The following is a 22267-nucleotide window of genomic DNA, read 5'->3' as shown; positions in this document are numbered from 1 at the left end:
ATGCAAAGTGCAGAAGTGTAGTATGAGTACAACCGACCCCATGTACTCAATAAGTAACAAACCTAGCCTTAGGTTGAAAGTAGTGACGAGCTTGTACCAAGGTCAGAGTCCAACTCCAATAACCGACAATAATTTATAACAACATAACGCAAGTAATAAAAGATATAATTCAAAGATAAAATTCTCAGTTAAATCATGATTTTTTGAAAATAATTCTGCCTTTCCAGTATATCAGTGAAAACCCAAATCGTTTACCAAAGTTGCCAAAAATATGAGTAAGTTTGAAAACAGTAATTTTTCCAAAAATTCTTTCAATAATAATTAAGATGTTTCATTTTCTTTCCAAATAGCCAGTGTAAAAGAAATACATCACCATTCTTATATGTCAACATGTGTGAGAAATCATGAATGACATGATACCGTATAGCATGAGAAAAACACATCGCTATGCATGTATGTCATATGTGCATGCCAATGCAATGTATCTCAGAGATGAACTCATGTACTCACACTCTCAGAATACTCAATCTCACTGTCTCACACATTCCGCTCATCATGCTCAATCACTCGGTACTGTATATGGCTAATCCGGCCCAGGGAAGATCTATCCCGGAATATACACATCAACTGATCATCAGTCACTCAGTACCAAGTAGGGACAATCCAACCCGTGGAGAAGATCCATCTCCAGGTATATAATGCTTCGGACAAGATCCATGTCCAGGGAAGATCCATCCCTCAATAATATCAATCGCGCTCATTGGGGTGTGTGCAGACTCCGGAGGGGCTCCTTCAGCCCAAGCGCTATCATAAATTAGTCTAACCACTACGGTGTGCGGTGTGCTGTTCGATCCCATAAATGTCACTCATAATCAGGCACTCGGCCTCACTCAGTCATCAATCTCTCCAGTCTCTCTCTCACGGGCTCACAGTGTCATGATACTAGCCCGAAAACAATGATATGATGCATCAATAAATAACAACAGAGACTGAGATATGATATGCATATGAATGTGTATGACTAAGTATGTAATGCAATGAAAGCAGATAACTCAACAGCATAAATGACCTCGGTGGGTCCCAACAGAATAAGCTATAACCTAGACATGGCTTCTAACATGGATCATAGCTCGATAACTCTAGTACGTAGAGATTTTATGATTTCAGATAAGTTCAGGTAACTACACAGCACCACAAAAATAACGGAATCACAGTTCACACGGTGCACGCCCACACGCCCGTCACCTAGCATGTGCGTCACCTCAACACCAAGCACATAACACGTATATTCAAGGTTCCTACCCTCAGCTCCAAGATTAGAAGAGTTACTTACCTCGAACAAGACGAATACAATATCGAGCAAGCTAAACAATGCTCAAGAAATTTCATTCTGCGCGTATCAATTTCTGAACAGCTTGAATCTAGCCACAATAAATTTTATTCAATCCACGCAAATTATAGAAATTAATTCCATATCAAAATACAAATTTTTCCACCAAAAATCCGAAATTACACTCAAAATCGCCTGTGGGGCCCACATCTCGGAATCCGGTGAAACTCACAAAATCCGATAACCTATCTAATTACAAGTCTAACCATACTAATTTCACTCAATTCCGACTCCAAATCGACGTTCAAAACTATAAAATTCATATTATGAAACTTTAGGCCAACACCCCCAATTTCCTCTTTAAATTCATCCATCAATTGCGAAAAATGAAGATAGATTCATGGAATAAGATCAAACCAAGTGTAGAACACTTACCCCAATCCTTGTGATGAAAATTGCTCCAAAAGTCGCCTCAATCCGAGCTAGGAAATGTTTAAAATGAAGCCAAAATCGCGAACCCTTGTATTTATCATTCTGCCCAGCACTTTCGCAGATGCGGTTAAAATGTCACATCTGCGACCTTCACTTCTGCGGACGAAGCTCGCACCTGTGAGAGCGTGGTCGCTTCTGCATCCCGTAAACCGTATTTGCGGTCGCGCTTCTGCGCGCGTTGGGCCACTCCTACACAAGCGCTTATGCTCCCTCTCTTCCGCTTCTGCGCCAATCACTTCTGCGAAGGCTTTGTCGCTTCTGCGACCATCGCACCTGCGCAAATTAATCGTAGGTGCGATCACTCCAGAACCAGCAGCAACCAGCAATACAACATAAAGAAAAATGATCTAAAATCAATCAGAAACATGCCCGAGCCCCTCGGGACTCCATCCGAACATACCAACAAGGTCCATAATATAATACAGACCTACTTGAGGCCTCAAATTACATCAAACAACGTCAAAATCACAAATCATACTCCAATTCAAGCCTAATGAACTTTGAAATTTCCATATTCTACAAACAACGTCGAAACATATCAAATCAAGTCCGATTGACCTCAAGTATTGCACACAAGTCATAAATGACATAACGGACCTATTCATATTTTCAGAATCAGATTCCGACCCCGATATCAAAAAGTCAACCCCCCGGTCAAACTTCCAAAAATTCGACTTTCGCCATTTAAAGCTTAATTCAACTACGGACCTCCAAATAATATTTTGGACGCGCCCCTAAGTCCAAAATCACCATAAGGATCTATTGGAATCATCAAAATTCAAATCCGAGGTCGTTTACACATAAGTCAACATCCGGTCAACTTTTTCCAACTTAAGTTTTCAATTATGAGACTAAGTGTCTCATTTCACTCCGAAATCCTTCCGAACCCAAACCAATTACCCCGGCAAGTCATACAACAACTGTAAAGCATAGCGTGAGCAGTAAATGGGGGAATGGGACTGTAATACTCAAAACGACCGGTCGGGTCATTACATTCTCCCCCACTTAAACATATGTTCACCCTCGAACGTGCCAAGAGTTGTTTCCAAGCCACCAAATCATTATTCCATCTTACCACGCACGTACCCGGGGCTGATCCCACATCACCCTATTCCATATAGGCTCGGCAACACAACATAACAAAAATCATTAATTTAATCTTGGACCAAAAACCTTGGAATTCAATTCCCAACATTCAGGATTTTCTTACAAGACCCGAATCTCACAGTTACACAGTGTATAAGTCAGAACAAGCTTCATCGAGCCATAACTATAACCACGGATATAATCACCTAACATATTACACAACTCGCATGTCCGTAACACCATTCCAGATCACAGTAACTATTCCAAAACCAACCAAGTACTAGTATTAAACCCCACATCGAACAAAACCTCATTCCAAAACCTTCGTACACTGCTAATAATGAAAGAAACATGCATAAATCTCATGATCCCTTATCAGATCAACAAGTCATGGAGCTCTCTCGCCCCAACCAGAACCATAATCACTTTCTAAGCCGACTTTCAATGTCGTCCTCCCAAATATACCTTTTCAAACCTGATAGTACCCATTCTAGGTCCAATGACCATATATTATTAAACACAACTATCCCACAGGCATGCCGCACCAATATAACTCAGAGCCACAAACCGTGCCATCCGTGCACCAATACGCAATAATTCAAATGCACTCAGTCATGAGAAATGACTCAAATGAGAGAACTGCCCCGCAAGATTAACAAGTACCGCCACAACGAAATGCTGAAAATCCATCACACACCGTAGAATCATCACCCGATTCTAACACAAGGTTCATACCTTAACATAACTCCGCTGCAATGCGTGACCCCATCCAAACGCTGGTCTATATTGTATATCTCGAGCCACCCTGCTCAAAATCAATAACCACGGAGAAGCAAATGGCACAATGCCACACAAAACCTGAGAGAACATAACCAACACACAATCGATCATGCAATACCCAAATACTCATCTCGCTCAAATTCTGCCATAAGGCCCCCAATAGAACTGCACTATGTGTGTATATAACCAATGATTCACAACTCCTCGTAGCATAGAAGAGTAACTCGGACATCATTTTAGAACATGAATAAGCTCAACATCAACGAATGGCACATCCCTCAACAATAGCAGTATGGAGCCAACCAATCCGACTCGGTATAGAATACACATCCTAATTGGGCCTACCGATGGTCCCCCAAATCAACTCTAGTCACCCACAAATGGATAAATAACCCTCCAAAAATCCACGATGACTGAATCATAATACATACTATCATCTGGCTAGCTTCGGCCACAACTTCACATTCCACAACCATGAAACAATCTGTTCCTGAAAACTCCACGTCTCCAAATTCATAGATTACACGAATCACCATTTCCGATCCCATCTCTACCGCCCGAATGTCTAACACATCTCTCATACATGATCATCCCACAAGGAATACTTCTCCCATTCTTTCATGCCACATAGAAATATCTTAAAACCAGCAGTCGATCAACCAGGAGAGTGCCGCAATACATATGAAATATCTATAATTCAAAACATAGTGCGCCTTCTGAAATGTACACTCTACTCATGCAATACCAAATAGTCATAGCATTCATCTAAACATCGAAAACCGTCCATGCCCTCTAAGAACTTATGACCTCCCCTTCAAAACTAAACCGTGACCATGCACATGAAAACCTGAATCCCACACAACACACCGCATCTATCATGCCATCATATGAAAAATATACGAGAACCTCATAATCTTTGAGTCACAAGTAGAATACATATCTGATCAGCCAGAAGCCTTCCATTTGATTCCATCCTGTAGAAAATCACAATACTCAACATGTTCCTCAGGTCGGTAGGACATATTCATCTCAAACCGTGGTAGAAATCCTCGAGAATACTTTGAAATCCATTTGCTCATAACCAAGCTATTAGAACTGAATTCCTCTAACTCGACCTAGCCATGTAGGTCACCAAACCCAAGAATATTGCCACCAAAACATCTGTAAAATCTTACCACATCGTAATTACCCAAAGAACCGATCCTACCATTACCATACTGCTCTAGTTTACTACCCAGTTGTCCTATTTTCTCTTAGTCCCTTCCGAATTTGTCTTCATATTGATACTTCTCCTTGCTAACACACCACGATCTTTAACCACAACTCACCCCACGAACCCTAGCATAAAACCACAATGCCCTAAGGCCTACAAGCCGCTGAATTCCCTCTTAAGTACCCCAAAAGCACCACAACAGAGACATCCACTCTAAAGTCCTTATGTGAATTTAAAATTATTCCTCTTCCCTTCTTTTTTTTTATACTGAAATGTAGAATCCATAGTCATAAAGAATTACTGCAAGTCCCGACACCATCCAATGTAAATAACCAATTCTAGCGATATACGAATCTGAAAAAGATTTAATTGCCACTTATACATTTTTGAATCCATTAGCACCTTCTCGAGAGTCACCCACTTTGCTCAAATCAAAAAAAAACTGCACTGCCCAGACGGGCTGAAAGACACGTGCCCCATTAGCACAGCACCACTCAAAGAGGTAATTCTGCCTTAACACCACTGATCAAATTCATACTTTGTGCGCACTGCATCGTTCATTAATAACAACTCACTCACCCCATGACTTTCATATACTCATAAAGCGCAATATAACCCGTATTTAGGAATTTCAGTTCTCGATTCATCCTCGATCTCAACCTTTGCAAGTCATAATTAATCCACAAGTATGTCTCAGACCAAAACTAAAATTTAACATATAACCATGAAATTAAACCGTCAACAACAGGCTCCCCCACTTGGCTCAAATCCATAGATTAAAACACACGATAACTCACAATACCCATACTCTATTACTGCCAAAATACCGCAGCGAGATTCAACTAAATCCTTCATAATCTCCTGTAACACAAACCATCTAATACTTCAAATTATCTGCAAATCTCGCATTCACCCTTGTGACAGTCAGGTCAACTACTACAACCGATCCAAACTCAATTCCCACAAATATAACCCATTGGTGGACAAGAAATCCTCCACACAATATCATAAAAATCACACATCTGTAGATCACCTTGCAGGTTATAACCCACCTGCTTAGCCTCAACTGACATCTCTTTATACCCTTTCACAGCTACAACTACTACATAATCACTAAATCTTCCTGAGTCTGAACTCACCAACAAGGTATGAGAATCTAATTCATTCCAAAATTTAACAACGTGAAAGATCCTTCAAAACATTCATACTCGAGACTGTACATCACATCAAAACTAAAATCAATCACCCAACGGTCCTTTTTACATTTCAAGGAAATATTTCTCGTCATATTCAAATTGTCTTACCACATCCCGTAGTCACATCATACTCATCACAAAGCCATTCCACCGCTCATCGACCACAAATTTCCACTCGTAGGGACATTACCAGACATATGAGTCCAAATGTACAAGTTACAACTGAAGCTACCGAGCTTAGGCTGCGGTCAAACCATGGCTTCAAGTCCTCCAGACTGGCCCATCACCAACACACAGAAATCACATCTCGCACTTCATCCATGGAATCACAAGTCGTCAGCGCACAGTTGATACCGAGCGCTCATGTGCGCATACGAATGGGTGGAAGAAATTCAAAGAGTTATGTCTCAAGCTAAATCAATTCCACACGACAAGGAAAGAAAGATGGGAATTATATATCCTAAATGCCATGTAGCCTCTCAAAGCTAGGTATGGACGTCATCATACCGATCCGCAAGACTCTACTAGACACTTGCTCATAACTTGTAGAACCTATGAACCTAGAGCTCTAATACCAACTTATCACGACCCAAAATCTACCTAGTCATGATGGCACCTAACCCAACCCGTCAAGTAAGCCAATTAACAACTATTTAATTAAATTAATATTTAACTGAATCTAATACACTCCCCAAGGACTGGTAGTACAAATTATGAGCTTCTAAGATTAGAATTTACAAAGCTGGTATGAAATAAATACATCATCTTTTGAAATATACATAAACAGATTTTTATAAATCTAAGGCTACCTTGAACAAGAGGCAGCTACAACCGAAACGCAGTTACATCTTCAGATCCAGCTCCCAACGAACACAGTAACATCAGCAGCCAACATCTGCACGCAAGGTGCAGAAGTGTATTATGAGTACAACCGACCCCATGTACTCAATAAGTAAATAGCCTAGCCTTAGGTTGAAAATAGTGACGAGCTTGTACCAAGGTCAGAGTCCAACTCCAATAACCAACAACAATTTATAACAACATAACGCAAGTAATAAAAGAGGTAACTCAAAGATAAAATGCTCAATTAAATCAAGATTTTTTGAAAATAATTTTGCCTTTCCAGTATATTAGTGAAATCCAAATCGTTTACCGAAGTTGCCAAAAATATGAGTAAGTTTGAAAACAGTAATTTTCCCAAAATTCCTTTCAATAATAATTAAGATGTTTCATTTTCTTTCTAGATAGCCAGTATAAAACAAATGCATCACCATTTCTATATGTCAACATGTGTGAGAAGTCATGAATGACGTGATACTGTACAGCATGGGGAAAATACATCTTTATGCCCGTATGTCATATGTACGTGCCAATGCAATGTATCTCAGAGATGAACTCATGTACTCACACTCTCAGAGTACTCAATCTCACTATTTCACACATTTCATTCATCATGCCCAATCACTCGGTACTGTATATGGCCAATCCGGCCCAGAAGATCCATCCCGGAATATACACATCAATCATCAGTCACTCAGTACCAAGTAGGGTCAATCCAGCCCGTGGAGAAGATCCATCTCCAGGTATATAATGCTTCGGACAAGATCCATATCCAGAGAAGTTCCATCCCTCAATAATATCAACCGCGCTCACTAGGGGTGTGTGCAGACTCCGGAGGAGCTCCTTCAGCCCAAGCGCTATCATAAATCAGTATTACCACTACGGCATGTCAGTCTGATCCCATAAATATCACTCATAATCAGGCACTCGGCCTCACTCAGTCATCAATCCCTCCAGTCTCTCACTCACAGGCTCACAGTGTCATGATACTAGCCCGAAAACAATGATATGATGCATCAATAAATGACAACAGATACTGAGATATGATATGCATATGAATGTGTATGACTGAGTAAGTAATGCAATGAAAGTAGTTAAATCAACAGCAGAAATGACCTCGGTGGGTCCCAACAGAATAAGCATGTAGCCTAGACATGGTTTCTAACATGAATCATAGCTTGATAACTCTAGTACGTAGAGATTTTATGATTTCAGATAAGTTCAGATACCTACACAGCACCACAGAAATAACGGAATCACAGTTCACATGGTGCACGCCCACATGCCCGCCACCTAGCATGTGTGTCACCTCAACACCAAACACATAACACGTATATTCAGGGTTCCTACCCTCAACTCCAAGATTAGAAGAGTTACTTACCTCGAACAAGACGAATGCAATATCGAGCAAGCTAAACAATGCTCAAGAAATTTTATTCTGCGCGTATCAATTTCTGAACAGCTTGAATCTAGCCACAATAAATTTGATTCAATCCACGCAAATTATAGAAATTAATTCCAAATCAAAATATAAATTTTTCCACCAAAAATCCGAAATTACACTCAAAATCGCATGTGGGGCCCACATCTCGGAATCCGGTGAAACTCACAAAATCCGATAACCCATCTAATTACAAGTCCAACCATACTAATTTCACTCAATTCTGACTCCAAATCGACGTTCAAAACTCTAAAATTCATATTATGAAACTTTAGGCCAACACCCCCAATTTCCTCTTTAAATTCATCCATCAATTGCGAAAAATGAAGATAGATTCATGGAATAAGATCAAACCAAGTGTAGAACACTTACCCCAATCCTTGTGATGAAAATTGCTCCAAACGTCGCCTCAATCCAAGCTAGGAAATGTTTAAAATGAAGCCAAAATCGCGAACCCTTGTATTTATCATTCTGCCCAGCACTTTCGCAGATGCGGTTAAAATGTCGCATCTGCGACCTTCGCTTCTGCGGACGAAGCTCGCACCTGCGAGCGTGGTCGCTTCTGCTCCCTCTCTTCCACTTCTGCACCCATCATTTCTGTGAAGGCTTTGTCGCTTCTGCGACCATCGCACTTGCGCAAATTCAACTGCATGTGCGGTCACTCCAGAACCATTAGCAATACAAGATGAAGAAATCTTATCCGAAATCAATCTGAAACACGCCCGAGCCCCTCGGAACCCCATCCAAACATACCAACAAGTCCCATAACATAATACGGACCTACTCGAGGCCTCAAATTACATCAAACAACGTCAAAATCACAAATCATACTCCAATTCAAGCCTAATGAACTTTGAAATTTCCAAATACTACAAACAACGTCAAAACCTATCAAATCAAGTCCGATTTACCTCAAGTTTTGCACACAAGTCATAAATGACATAACAGACCTATTCCAATTTTCAAAATTAGATTCCAACCCCCATATCAAAAAGTCAACCTCCCCCCCTTCCCCGTCAAACTTCCAAAAATTCGACTTTCGCCATTTAAACCCTAATTCCACTACGCACCTCCAAATAATTTTTCGGACATGGCCCTAAACCCAAAATTACCATACGGAGCTATTGGAATCATTAGAATTCAAATCCGAGGTCGTTTACACATAAGTTAACATCCGGTCAATTTTTTCCAACTTAAGTTATCAATTATGAGACTAAGTGTCTCATTTCACTCCGAAATCCTTCTGGACCCAAACCAATTACCCCAGCAAGTCATACAACAACTGTAAAGCATAAAGTGAGTAGTAAATAGGGGAACGGGGTTGTAATACTCAAAATTAACGGTCGGGTCATTACACACATGCTCTGAGCATGTCCTCCAAGATCTGAACTGTCCACTTCGACTTCCCATCGGTCTGTAGATGAAAGGTTGTGCTGAGCTCTACACGGGTCCCCAACTCACTTTGTACTACTCTCCAAAAATGCGAAGTGAACTGAGGGCCTCTATCTGATATGATGGAAACAGGCACACCATGCAACCGAACTATCTCCGGAATATAAATCTGGGCCTACCTTTCTGAAGTATACGTGGTCGCCACCGGAATGAAGTGTGCCGACTTGGTCAAACTGTTGACAATGACCCAAACTACATTAAACTTCCGCAAGGCCCGTGGTAACCCAACTACGAAGTCCATAGTAATGTGCTCCCATTTCCACTCAGGTATAGTCATCTGCTGGAGTAGGCCACCTAGCCTCTGGTGCTCATACTTAACCTGCTGACAATTTAGACACCTCGCAACATACTCAACTACGTCCTTCTTCATCTGCCACCAATAATGCTGCCTCAGGTCGCGATACATCTTCGTAGAACCTGGATGAATAGAATACCGAGAATTTTGTGCCTCCTCTAGAATTCTATCCCTCAAGCCATCGACATTAGGAACACATAGGCGACCCTGGAGTCACAAAACACCATCCTCGTCGATAGTAACCTCCTTAGAACCACCCTGTAGTACCGTCTCTCTGAGAACCAACAAGTGCGGATCATCAAACTGTCGAGCCCTGATCTGCGCCAATAGTAAAGACTCGGCAACGACGCATGCAAGAACTTGGTTGGGCTCTGAAATATCCAACCTTACAAGTCTATTAGCCAAGGACTGAATGTCCAAAGTTAAGGGCCTTTCCTCTGCTGAAATGAATGTTAAGCTACCCATACTCTCCGCCTTTCTGCTCAAGACATCCACAACTACATTCGCCTTGCCCAGATGATAAAGAATGGTGATATCATAATCCTTCAGTAACTCAAGCCATCTGCACTGCTTCAAATTGAGATCCATCTGCCTGAACAAATGCTGCAAGCTACGATGATCGGTGTAAACCTCATAGGACACCCCATAAAGATAATGCCTCTAGATCTTAAGAGCATGAACAATAGCGGCCAACTCCAAATCGTGTACAGGATAATTCTTCTCATGGGGCTTCAGCTGACGTGAAGCATATGCAATAAATGGCCCCTCCGGCATCAATACACAACCCAAACCAATGCGTGAAGCGTCGCAATACACAGTATACATCCCCGAACCGGAAGGCAACACATAAACCGGTGTCGTAGTCAAAGTTGTCTTGAGCTTCTTAAAGCTCGCCTCACAATCATCGGACCAACAGAACGGAGCACCCTTCTAGGTCAATCTAGTCAAAGGTGCTACAATAGATAAGAAGCCCTCCACAAACCGGCGATAATAACCTGCTAACCCCAAGAAGCTCCTGATCTCAGTCGCCGTAGTATGACGAGGCCAACTCTGAACTGCCTCAATCTTCTTGGGATCCACCTTAATACACTCGCCTGATACAACATGCCCCAACAATGCTATAGAATCTAGCCAAAACTCACACTTGGAGAACTTAGCATATAGATTTTGTTCTCGCAAGGTCTGAAGCACCACTCTCAAATGTTGCTCGTGCCCTCCATGCTGCGCGAGTAGATCAAAATGTCATCAATGAAAACAATGACGAACAAATCAATATACGGACTGAATACCCTGTTCATCAAATCCATAAAGGTCGCTAGCGCGTAAGTCAAACCGAAGGACATCACTAGAAACTCATAGTGGCCATATCTAGTCCGAAAAGCGGTCTTCGGAACATCCGAATCCCAAATCTTCAACTGATGGTACCCCTATCTCAAGTCAATCTTAGAGAACACCCTAGCACCCTACAACTGGTCAAATAAATCATCAATATGCGGCAACGGGTACTTGTTCTTAATGGTGACTTTATTCAACTAGCGGGAATCAATGCACATCCGCATAGTCCCATCTTTCTTCTTCACAAATAACACTGGTGCACCCCCAAGGTGATACACTCGGCCTGACGAACCCCTTTGCTAGCAACTCCTCAAGTTGTTCCTTCAACTCTTTCGGAGCCATACGGTACGGTAAGATAGATATAGGCTGGGTACCTGGAGTCAAATCAATACAGAAATCGATATCACGATCTAGTGGCATGCCTCGAAGATCAGAAGGAAACACATCAGAGAAATCCCAAACTACGGGTACTAAATCGATCACCGGAGTCTCTGCGGTAGTGTCCCGAACATAAGCTAGATAAGCCAAATAACCCTTCTCGACCATGTGTCGAGCCTTCATAAAAGAGATTATCCGACTAGGTGTGCTGACAGACGATCCCTTCCACTCCAATCTAGGCAACTCTAGTATCGCCAAGGTAATAGTCTTGGCATGGCAATCAAGGATGGCGTGATATGGAGATAACTAGTCCATGCCCAGGATGACCTCAAAATCGGTCATATCAAGCAGCAGAAGATCTGCCCTAGTCTCATAACCACAGAATGTAACAATGCAGGGCTGATAGACCCGATCCACAACAATAGAATCGCTCACTGGAGTGGACACATAAATAGGAGTACCCAAGGACTCATGAGGAACATCCAGGAAATGAGAAAACAGAGATGACACATATGAATAGGTAGACCCTGGATCAAATAATACCGAAGCATCCCTATCGCAGACAGAAATAATACTTATGATCACTACATCTGGTATGGCCGGGAAAGCATAGAATCTAGCTGGAGCGCCACCTGACTGGTCTCGACCTGCCTGGCCTCCACCTTTAGGACGGACCCTACATACCTGCCCTCCACCTCTAGACGGTCGGACGGCTGGTGCGGCTACTGGTGCTATAATCATAGCCTGAGAACCCTGTTGCACTGCCTTGCCCTGAAGCCTGGGGTAGAACTTCTGCACGTGGCTGAAATCCTCGCACTCGAAATAACCTCTCGGTACGAAGGACTGCTGACCTGAAGTCTGACCCTGATGGCCTGAATACCCACTGGAGGAACCCTGAATATCTGGTTGGCGGTAAGAACTCTCTGGCATGGGGCTAAAATAAGGTTGAACTGGAGCACCCCGAGGAGGTGGCGGTGCTGGATATATGGGCCTACTAAACTGACCTCTCCCAAACTGACCCCTGCCCCCAGATAGAGCACCATTGAACCCTCCAGAATAATGAAAGCGCTTATCACGCGGCATCTACTCTCGGCCCCGCTGACGATAACCCTCAATCCTCTGAGATATCTCCACAACCAGCTGGTAAGAAGTCCCTATCTCAACTTCTCGAGCCATAGCGGCATGAATACCGGAGTGCAACCCCGCAAAAAACCTATGTACTCTCTCTGCCTTAGTAGAAAGTATCATAAGTGCATGGCGAGACAACTCAAAGAATCTCGCCTCATAATCGGTCACTGACATCTGACCCTGCTGGAGCTACTCAAACTAAAACCGCAACTCTTCCCTCTGGGAGGGTGGAATATACCTACCCAAGAAAAGGCGTGTAAACTGATCCCAAGTCAAGGAAGAAGAACCTGTTGGTGTGCCAAGAAGATGAGACTGCCACCATCTACGGGTCCTTCCCTCCAGCTAGAAAGTAGTAAAATCCACCTCGTGGCTCTCTAATATCCTCATCTTGTGCAGTACATCCCTACACCGATCAATGAAGTCCTGGGGATCCTCATGTCGCTCACCTCCGAAGATAGGAGGGTGTAGCCTAGTCCATCTGTCCAATAGCTTCTGCGGCTCGCCAGCCGCAGCTGGTCTGGGCTTAGGCAGGGCTGTTGCCACTGGCTAGGCTCCGCCCACGGGTAGTGTGCCCAGGGTCTGATACACAACAGCTGCATGCCTAGGAGCCTGAGCAGTAGGGGTCTGTGCTCCCCCTCCAGCCTGAGATGTGGCTGGGTCTGCTGGAAACAAACTGGCATGGGTCATAGTATCCACGAACCGTAGCATACTACCCATGACCTCCTGAAGCCCGGTGCTAACATGAAATCTACCGGGGCTGGCTATGCTGCAAGCACCTCGCATTGCTCCTCAATAATGGGATCCATTGGTGGAATGGTTGGGGAAACTCTAGGACGTCCTAGCCCCCTACCTCAGATCGGTGCCCTCCCCCGGCCTCGGCCTCTAGCAACAGGGGGAGCAGCTCCTCCTGGGTTTGGAACATTCGTCGTGCGCGTTCTCAACATCTGTGAGAGAATAAGAAAATGATACTTAGTATAACATCAACTGCACGATAGGAGATGAAGAAAGAGTAGTTTCCTAACACCCTATAGCCTCTCGAAGATAAGTACGAACGTCTCCATACCGATCAGCAAGACTCTATTAGGCATGCGGATAACTTGTGAGACCTACGTGAACCTAGTGCTCTGATACCATATTTTCACGACTCAATTTCTCCTATAGGCCGTGATGGCGCCCAGCGTTACCGCTAGGCAAGACAACAGTGAACTAACCTTATGATTATTTCTTTTAACATTTCAAAAATAGCTGATTTTTAATTAGCGCATAAATAGGAAGTAAGAATTTAATAAGATGAGAGATAATTAATTTTAAGAGCAAATCAGATAAGTAAATATAAAAAAAAGATCATCATGTGTCTACTAGCATAATTTCCAAGACATCGTGTTACAAGTGTATGAGCTACTAGTAGAATATACAAAAGTACTACACTACTGTCTGAAATAGACAGAAAGTAAAAACAAAGTAAGACTTCGGGTGCTGCAGAACGGGCTCAGAAGGTAGCTCACCGCTAAGTCTCGAAGAAATCAAGGATGCGCGTCGGACTGATAGCCAGATGCACCTGCCTCAGATCCTACACGATTAGTGCAGAAGTATAGCGTGAGTACATAAACAACATGTACCCAGTAAGTATCTAGTCTAACCTCGAAGAAGTAGTGACGAAGGGTCGACTTCGACACTTACTATGGGCTAACAATAAATACCAAAATTATAATTAAGCATGGATTATAGAAATACAGCTGAAAACTGAATAACAAGAAATAAATAAATAATTCTTTCACTGATAGTAAATCCTAAATTAATTTCCATCATTTAACAAATTAATCTCTCAAACCAATGAAATAATATCAATTACAATTGGGCTCAAAGAATTATTACGCACGAATTATGTTGAGGTCATACGACCCGATCCAACATACAAATATATAAATTGTGCACTGCCGAGGGTCGAACGGCACGAACCATAGATGCATCTATTCTATTACCGAGGCGTTCGGCCCGCTCCACAAGAAGAGAAAATACTTTATAAATAATCGATTCAAAGATTATTAAGAGGCTATTATTCAAAGAAAACACCAATTTTCATTAACGGACAAGTAACCCGTCCAAAACTCAAGTAAATGAAATTCGGCCTTTTACAACTCCTTTATCAAGTTCCAATATGGTTTAGGCACTTAAATTATAAGTAGGGTGCAAACATCGCAAGTATAACATGATTTGGGTCCTAAACTACCCAGACATAAGCATAATTAGTAGCTACATATGGACTCTCATCACCTCGTGCGTACGTAGACCCCACAAATAGAAGCACATATTAATTCAATTCACCTATGGGGTTAATTCCCTCTTACAAGGTTAGAAAAGAGACTTACATCATCTCAAAGCTTACTTTCCGGTCCACAATTGTGCTTTAAACCCTCAACTCAGTGCCAACGACTCGAAACTAGTCAAATGTTATATAAAATAGTCAATACATGTTCAAAAGTTCATATCTTAACTATTAAAGTGATTTTTCAACCCTAATTAACGAATTCCTAAAATTCACCCCCGGGCCCACGTGCCCGGATTCCAGAAATATTTGAAGAAAGTTGTTACCCATAACCTTATGAACTCAAGTATATGATTTTCACTAAATTCCATAACCATTTTCGTGGTTAAATCCCATTTTTATCAAAAACCTAGGTTTTTCATCTAAACCCGTGATTTTCACAAATTTACATGTTATAATCTACCCATAATCTATGTACTAAACTCACATTAGGTAAAAATTACTTATCTTCAATACCTAGGTTGAAATCCCCCCTTTTGAAGCTCCAAAATCGCCCAAGAGTACAATAAATGAACCCAAAAATGGCTAAGTCCCAATTTTTAAAACACACTGCCCAGCTGCCCTCTTCTTCGCGAACGCGGAACATGCCTCGCGTTCGCGAAGGCAAATGTCCAGGCCCAGAAAAGCTTGGCCTACATGAACACGACCAGGGCCTCATGAACACGGAGGCGTACAAACCCTGCCCTATGCGAATGCGAGGGCACCTTGACAAACGTGAAGAGCAATTGGCACTGACCCTTCCCATGTACCTTCCTTCTATGCGAACGCGATGGGGCCTTTGCGAACGCGTAGGCCTGGGACCTCAAGGCTCTGCGAACGCGACCCCTTTATCGCGAACGCAAAAGGTAAATTGCTCCACTGCCCAAATCCTTCATCGCGAACGAGTGGGTCCTTCCGCGTTCGCGAAGAAGGAAACCTGAACTGGAGTTTTCTGGTTTTCCTAGCTCAGCTCCGGGCGGTCCGAAACACCCTCGAGCCACTCGGGACCCCGTCCAAATGCACCAACAAGTCCTTAAATATGATACGGACCTGCTCAAACTCTCGAAATGCGTAAAATAACAACAAAACCAAGAATCACACCCCAAAACCAAATCAAATCAAGTTATGAACTTCAAGTTTCCAAATCGCTCTGAACATGCCGAATCATACTTAGACTACTCAAAATGACACCAAATTTTGCGGGCAAGTCTTAAATCACCAGTCTAGTTCTATTCAACATTTCAGTATCATGTAACTCAATATGATTCAGTATTACAGTATCATGTATTGCAGTATGATTCTCATTTCCTGATTTTAAATCCCTGAGTGTTGAACACTTGTATTTGGGCCTGAGGTCGTAGTTTATGCTTTATGCATCTTTGGGCCTGAGGCCGCAGTTATGTATACGTATACTTGGGCCCGAGGCCGCATTTTGTGCATATATATATTGGGCCTGAGGCCGTAGTTTAATATTCAGATAAACATGTGGTTCATCATTCAGAAGAGGGAGTATTCATATCCTTACTTCCTTATCAATTCTCAGTTATCAGTTATCAGTTTAGTTTCAGTTTCAGTATTTATAATTCTTTCTTTCAGTTGTTTTGCATACCAGTACAATTCAAATATACTGACGTCCCTTTTCGCCCGGGGCCTGCATCTCGCGAGGCAGGTAATAATTTACAGGTTGACGACTTTGCTTACTAGGACATCTCGTATCAGCTATTGGTGAGCCCCAGTCTTTCGGGGCATTATCCCTCTTTTTTTAGTTTTTATAGTATTTTAGTTAAAAAGGTATACCGGGGACCTTGTCCCGGTAAGCAGTTAGTATTTTGGTATTCTTTAAAGGCTTTGTAGACTATAGCCCAGTCAGTCAGATATTAGCAGGCTTTTATGTGTTAGCCTTGTCGACTACTCATTTATACTTGCAGGCTTTTCAGTATTTTCCGCATTTATGATATTTCAGTCAGACTCTTTAGTAGATCAACATGTTGTATGTTTATATTCAGCTTAAATTTATACCACATGTTGATCCATCCATCCAGTTGGTTCGCTCGGTCACATGCAGTTAGGCACCGAGTGTCGTATTACGCCCAGGCCATGGCTCAGGGAATTACAAAGCTTGGTATCAGAGCCTAGGTTCAAGAGTTCTAGGGAGTCTATGAAGCCGTGTCTAGTGGGGTCACTTTTATGTGTGTGTGCGGGCCACATGTATAAACAGTCGACCACCAAGATATCTAGGATTGTTTCATTTCTTTCATACTCTAGATCATGTAGTTAGAGCTATGCTTTCAGGAATCCTTCTAACTCGTGTGAATTGCGTATTTCAGAAAAATGCCTGCAAAAAGAAAGTGCACCAAGAGGGCCTCAACTACTAGCCAGGGGGCTACGGCTAATGTTACTCAGGAGGAGGACACTCTGGCTTAGGGAGTTGCATCGGGCTCAGTGCCTAGTGCTTCAGACATGGATGTCATGGGAGCTACCCTGTTGCGCACCCAGATTGTTGCTACTCGGGCTCAAAGGCAGGGAACAAATGTGGTTGATGAGATGGGTAGTTTCAGGTCTAGGGAATTCCTCAACATGAAGCCTCCAGTTTTCACAGGGTCCAAAAAAGATGAGGATCCGCAAAACTTCATTGATGATGTTCAGAAGATATTTTGAGTGATGCATGCTATAGACACTGAGGCAACAGAGCTTGCTGCGTACCAACTAAAGGATGTTGCTAACACTTGGTATGAAACATGGGAAGAGTCCTGAGGGGAAGATGCAGCACCTGCAATTTGGAAGGAGTTTGCAGATGCATTTCTTGAGAATTTTTTACCCATTGAGGTCTTGGAAGCTAAAGCTTTAGAGTTTGAGAGAATCAAACAGAATGAGATGAGTGTGAATGAGTACTACCTCAAGTTTGTCTCTCTAGCTAAGTATGCTCCGGAGATGGTGCGTGATATGAGGGCAAGAGTTATGAGGTTTGTGTTGGGGTTGTCAGATGATTTGTTTGCTGATGCTAATATAGCTGCTCAGAACAATGACATGACCATTACTAACATGGTTGCCTTTGTTCAAGGGAACAAAGATAGGTTGAAGGAATAAGAGCGGCTACAGAGAGAGAAGGACAGGGAATTCAGCAAGAGAGCTAAGTCTGTAGGAAACTTCAGCCAAGGGGGATCTCAAGCAGGTGGCAATCACCAGTTCTTCAGGAAACCAAAATCAAGATCGGCTCCATCTTCAGCTATTGCACCACTTCAAAGGTCCAAGTTTAACAAGAAAAAATAGAATTTCAGAGCAGCAGGCTCACAGTCACAGGCAAGTATGGAATACAGAGTCCCTGGTTACCCTATCTGCAACACATGTGGTAAGAGGCACCCAGGGGTGTGTCGTTCGGGCATAAATGGTTGCTTTGGGTGCGGTCAGCAGGGCTACTTCTTGAGGGATTGTCCATCAGCAAGGAAGAATAATGGAGGCAATGTATCTCAGTCAACTAATTCAGCAGCCCCTCAGAACTCTCAGGCCCAACAAGGGTGTGGTGCAGCAAAGTTCAGTAATACGGGCGATGGTCGGAACTGCTTGTATACGCTGGCAGGCCGTCAGGATATAGAGGCTCGTGGAGATGTTGTCAAAGGTATGCTAATAGTCTTCACCTGATGTTTATGCTCTTATGGATCTGAGATCCACCCTATCTTATGTAACCCCATATATTGCTAAAAAATTTGGGATAGAACCAGAAAAGTTGTGTGAACCCTTTGAAGTGTCCACTCTAGTAGGAGAATCAGCTATAGATAGACGAATCTATAAGGAATGTCCAATTAAAGTGTATCATCGCCTTACTGTAGCAGACTTAGTAGAATTAGAGATAGTAGACTTCGATGTAATCATGGGCATGGATTGGTTAGAGTCATGTTATGCCACAGTGGGTTGTAGAACCAAAATAGTAAGTTTCGAATTTCCTGGTGAACCAGTCTTAGAATGGAAGGGCGATGCAGTAGCACCTAGGGGTAGGTTTATTACCTACCTTAAAGCCAGAAAGATGATTTCTAAAGGGTATATTTATCACCTGGTTTCCAGTTAGGGATGCAGATGCTCAGATTCCCACACTTTAGTCAGTACCAATTGTAAATGAGTTCCCAGAAGTGTTTCCCAAAGATCTTCCTGGAGTCCCTCATGATAGAGAGATTGAATTTGGAATTGATCTACTCCCCGGCACTAAGCGGATATCTATTCCGCCTTATAGAATGGCTCCAGCAGAGTTGAAAGAGCTAAAAGTCTAGTTGAAAGATCTTCTAGACAAGGGATTTATAAGGTCAAGTGTCTCACCTTGGGGCACCCCGGTCTTCTTTATCTGAAAGAAGGATGGGTCTTTGCGTATGTGCATTGACTATCGTTAGTTGAACAAAGTCACCATCAAGAACAAGTACTCTCTTCCCAGAATAGATGATTTATTCGATCAACTTCAGGGTGCCCAGTGTTATTACAAGATTGACCTCAGATCGGGGTACCATCAGTTGAAGGTTAAGGAAGTTGATATTCCAAAAATAGCTTTCAGGACTCGATATGGGCATTTCGAATTTTTGGTAATGTCGCTTGGTTTAACGAATGCACCAGTAGCTTTCATGGACCTTATGAATAGGGTATTCAAGCCTTATCTTTATTTGTCTGTTATTATATTTATTGATGACATCTTGATTTATTCCCGCAGCGAAACTGACTATGCAAAACATCTCAGAATTATGTTGCAGACACTGCAGGATCACAAGCTATATGAAAATTTTTCTAAGTGTGAATTCTGGTTGAAATCAGTAGTGTTTTTGGGCCATGTCATCTCAGGCGAAGGCGTGAAGGTGGATTTTTAGAAAATAGAGGCAGTGAAGAATTGGCCTAGACCCACTTCAGTATCCGATATAAGAAGTTTCTTGGGTTTAGCAGGCTATTACAGGCATTTCATAGAGAGGTTTTCCTCTATCTCATCCCCTTTGACTAGATTGACTCAGAAGAAGGTCAAGTTTTAGTGGTCGGATGCTTGTGAAAAAAGTTTTGAGGAGTTAAAGAAAAGGTTGACTTCAACGCCAGTTTTGATACTACCGGAAGGAACCGAAGGGTTCATTGTTTATTGTGATGCTTCAGGGGTTGGTCGTGGGTGTGTATTAATGCAACACGGTAAAGTCATAGCCTACGCATCGAGACAACTCAAGGCTCACGAGAAGAATTATCCGACTCATGATCTTGAGTTAGCAGCTGTGGTATTTGCGCTTAAGATCTGGCGCCATTATTTGTATGGGGTGCATGTTGACATTTTTACAGATCACCACAAGAGTCTCCAGTACATCTTCAAGCAAAGAGAATTGAATCTTCGACAGAGAAGGTGGCTCGAATTGCTCAAGGATTATGACGTTGATATCCTCTATCATCCAGTGAAAGCAAATGTTGTAGTCAATGCTCTCAGTCGGTGTTTTATTGGAAGCTGAGCTCATGTTGAAGCAGACAAGAGAACTATGACGAAGGAAGCCCACCACTTAGCAAGTCTAGGAGTTCGACTTTTGGACTCCGAAGATGGTGGCTTTGTTCTTCAAAATAGGGTTGAATCCTCCTTAGTAGTCGAAGTTAAGGAAAAATAGTTCAGTGATCTCTAATTATTGCAGTTGAAGGAAGGGATTCACAAATACAAGACTACGGCTTTTGAACAAGCGGGAGATGATGGCACTTTGAGGTACTGGGGCAGACTATGCGTTCCAGACGTAGATGGGCTCAGAGAGAGGATTATGTCAGAAGCCCACAATTCCAGGTATTCTATTCACCCAGGTTCCACAAAGATGCATCATGATCTAAGGAGATCTATGGGTGGAACGACATGAAAAAGAACGTAGCTGATTTTGTGGCTAAGTATCCAAATTGTCAGCAAGTGAAAGTCGAACACCAGAGGCCTAGTGGTTTGGCTCAGAGTATAGAAATTCCTATTTGGAAATGGGAGATGATAAACATGGATTTCATAACAGGTTTACCTCGCTCGTTTCGGAAGCATGATTCGATTTGGGTGATTGTAGACCGACTTACCAAGTCAACTCACTTCTTGCCAGTGAAGACTACAGATTCAGTAGAGGATTATGCCAAGTTGGATATTCGGGAAATTATTCGATTGCATGGGACTCATTTGTCCATCATCTCAGATTGTGGTGCTCAGTTCACAGCGAACTTTTGAAAATCCTTTCATAAAGGATTGGGCACAAGAGTGAACCTCAGCACAACTTTTCATCCTCAGACAAATGGCCAGGCAGAGCGCACCATTCAAACTCTTGAGGATATGTTTAGGGCGTGTGTTATCGATTTTAAAGGTAATTGGGATGATTTTCTACCCCTCATTTAGTTTGCTTATAATAATAGCTACCACTCTAGTATCAAGATGGATCGTACGAAGCTTTGTATGGGCAAAGGTGTAGATCACCAATTGGTTGGTTCGAAGTTGGTGAAGCGGAGTTAAGAAAATTGAATAATTCGCCCCCAAACCGATAAGCCGTTAATAAAAAAAATTCAATCTGTTCCCCGCCCGTTAAACTGTTAACCTGATACCAATAAGCCATTAAGGTTCAGCTTCGATTCGGTTTTGAACACCCCTGGTGTAAACTGCAATTGATGAAGCTATAGAACCAAATGGATAGTTCTTGACGACGTGGCCTTGTTTGAGGCCCTATCAGATCGTGCATACCAGATATGCAAATTTCCAGCTTAAGACCCTAAGATGGGAATATCAAATATACCCCGTGAATAGCAGGCCATGGGAGTATCATAAGGTAAAAGTTTAAGTTTCAACATGTAATTGAAGCAAGGTGAAGGAGGGTACGAGGTACCTTGTTAGTGAAGATTATCAATATTTACAATTCAGGCAGAGAAATATAAGTACTCTGAGTTTACTTTCAACCGTAATACAGGTATGTACAATTGGTCACACCCATCTCAGTTATCAGTGGCGGAGCCACATACACCAAAGGGGTGTCAACTGACACCTTTCGC

This window comes from Nicotiana tabacum, chromosome 9, assembly GCF_000715075.1.
Source record: "Nicotiana tabacum cultivar K326 chromosome 9, ASM71507v2, whole genome shotgun sequence".
Classification (NCBI taxonomy): domain Eukaryota; kingdom Viridiplantae; phylum Streptophyta; class Magnoliopsida; order Solanales; family Solanaceae; genus Nicotiana; species Nicotiana tabacum.
The sequence above is the reverse complement of the archived record's forward strand: the minus strand, read 5'-3'. Positions refer to the sequence as shown.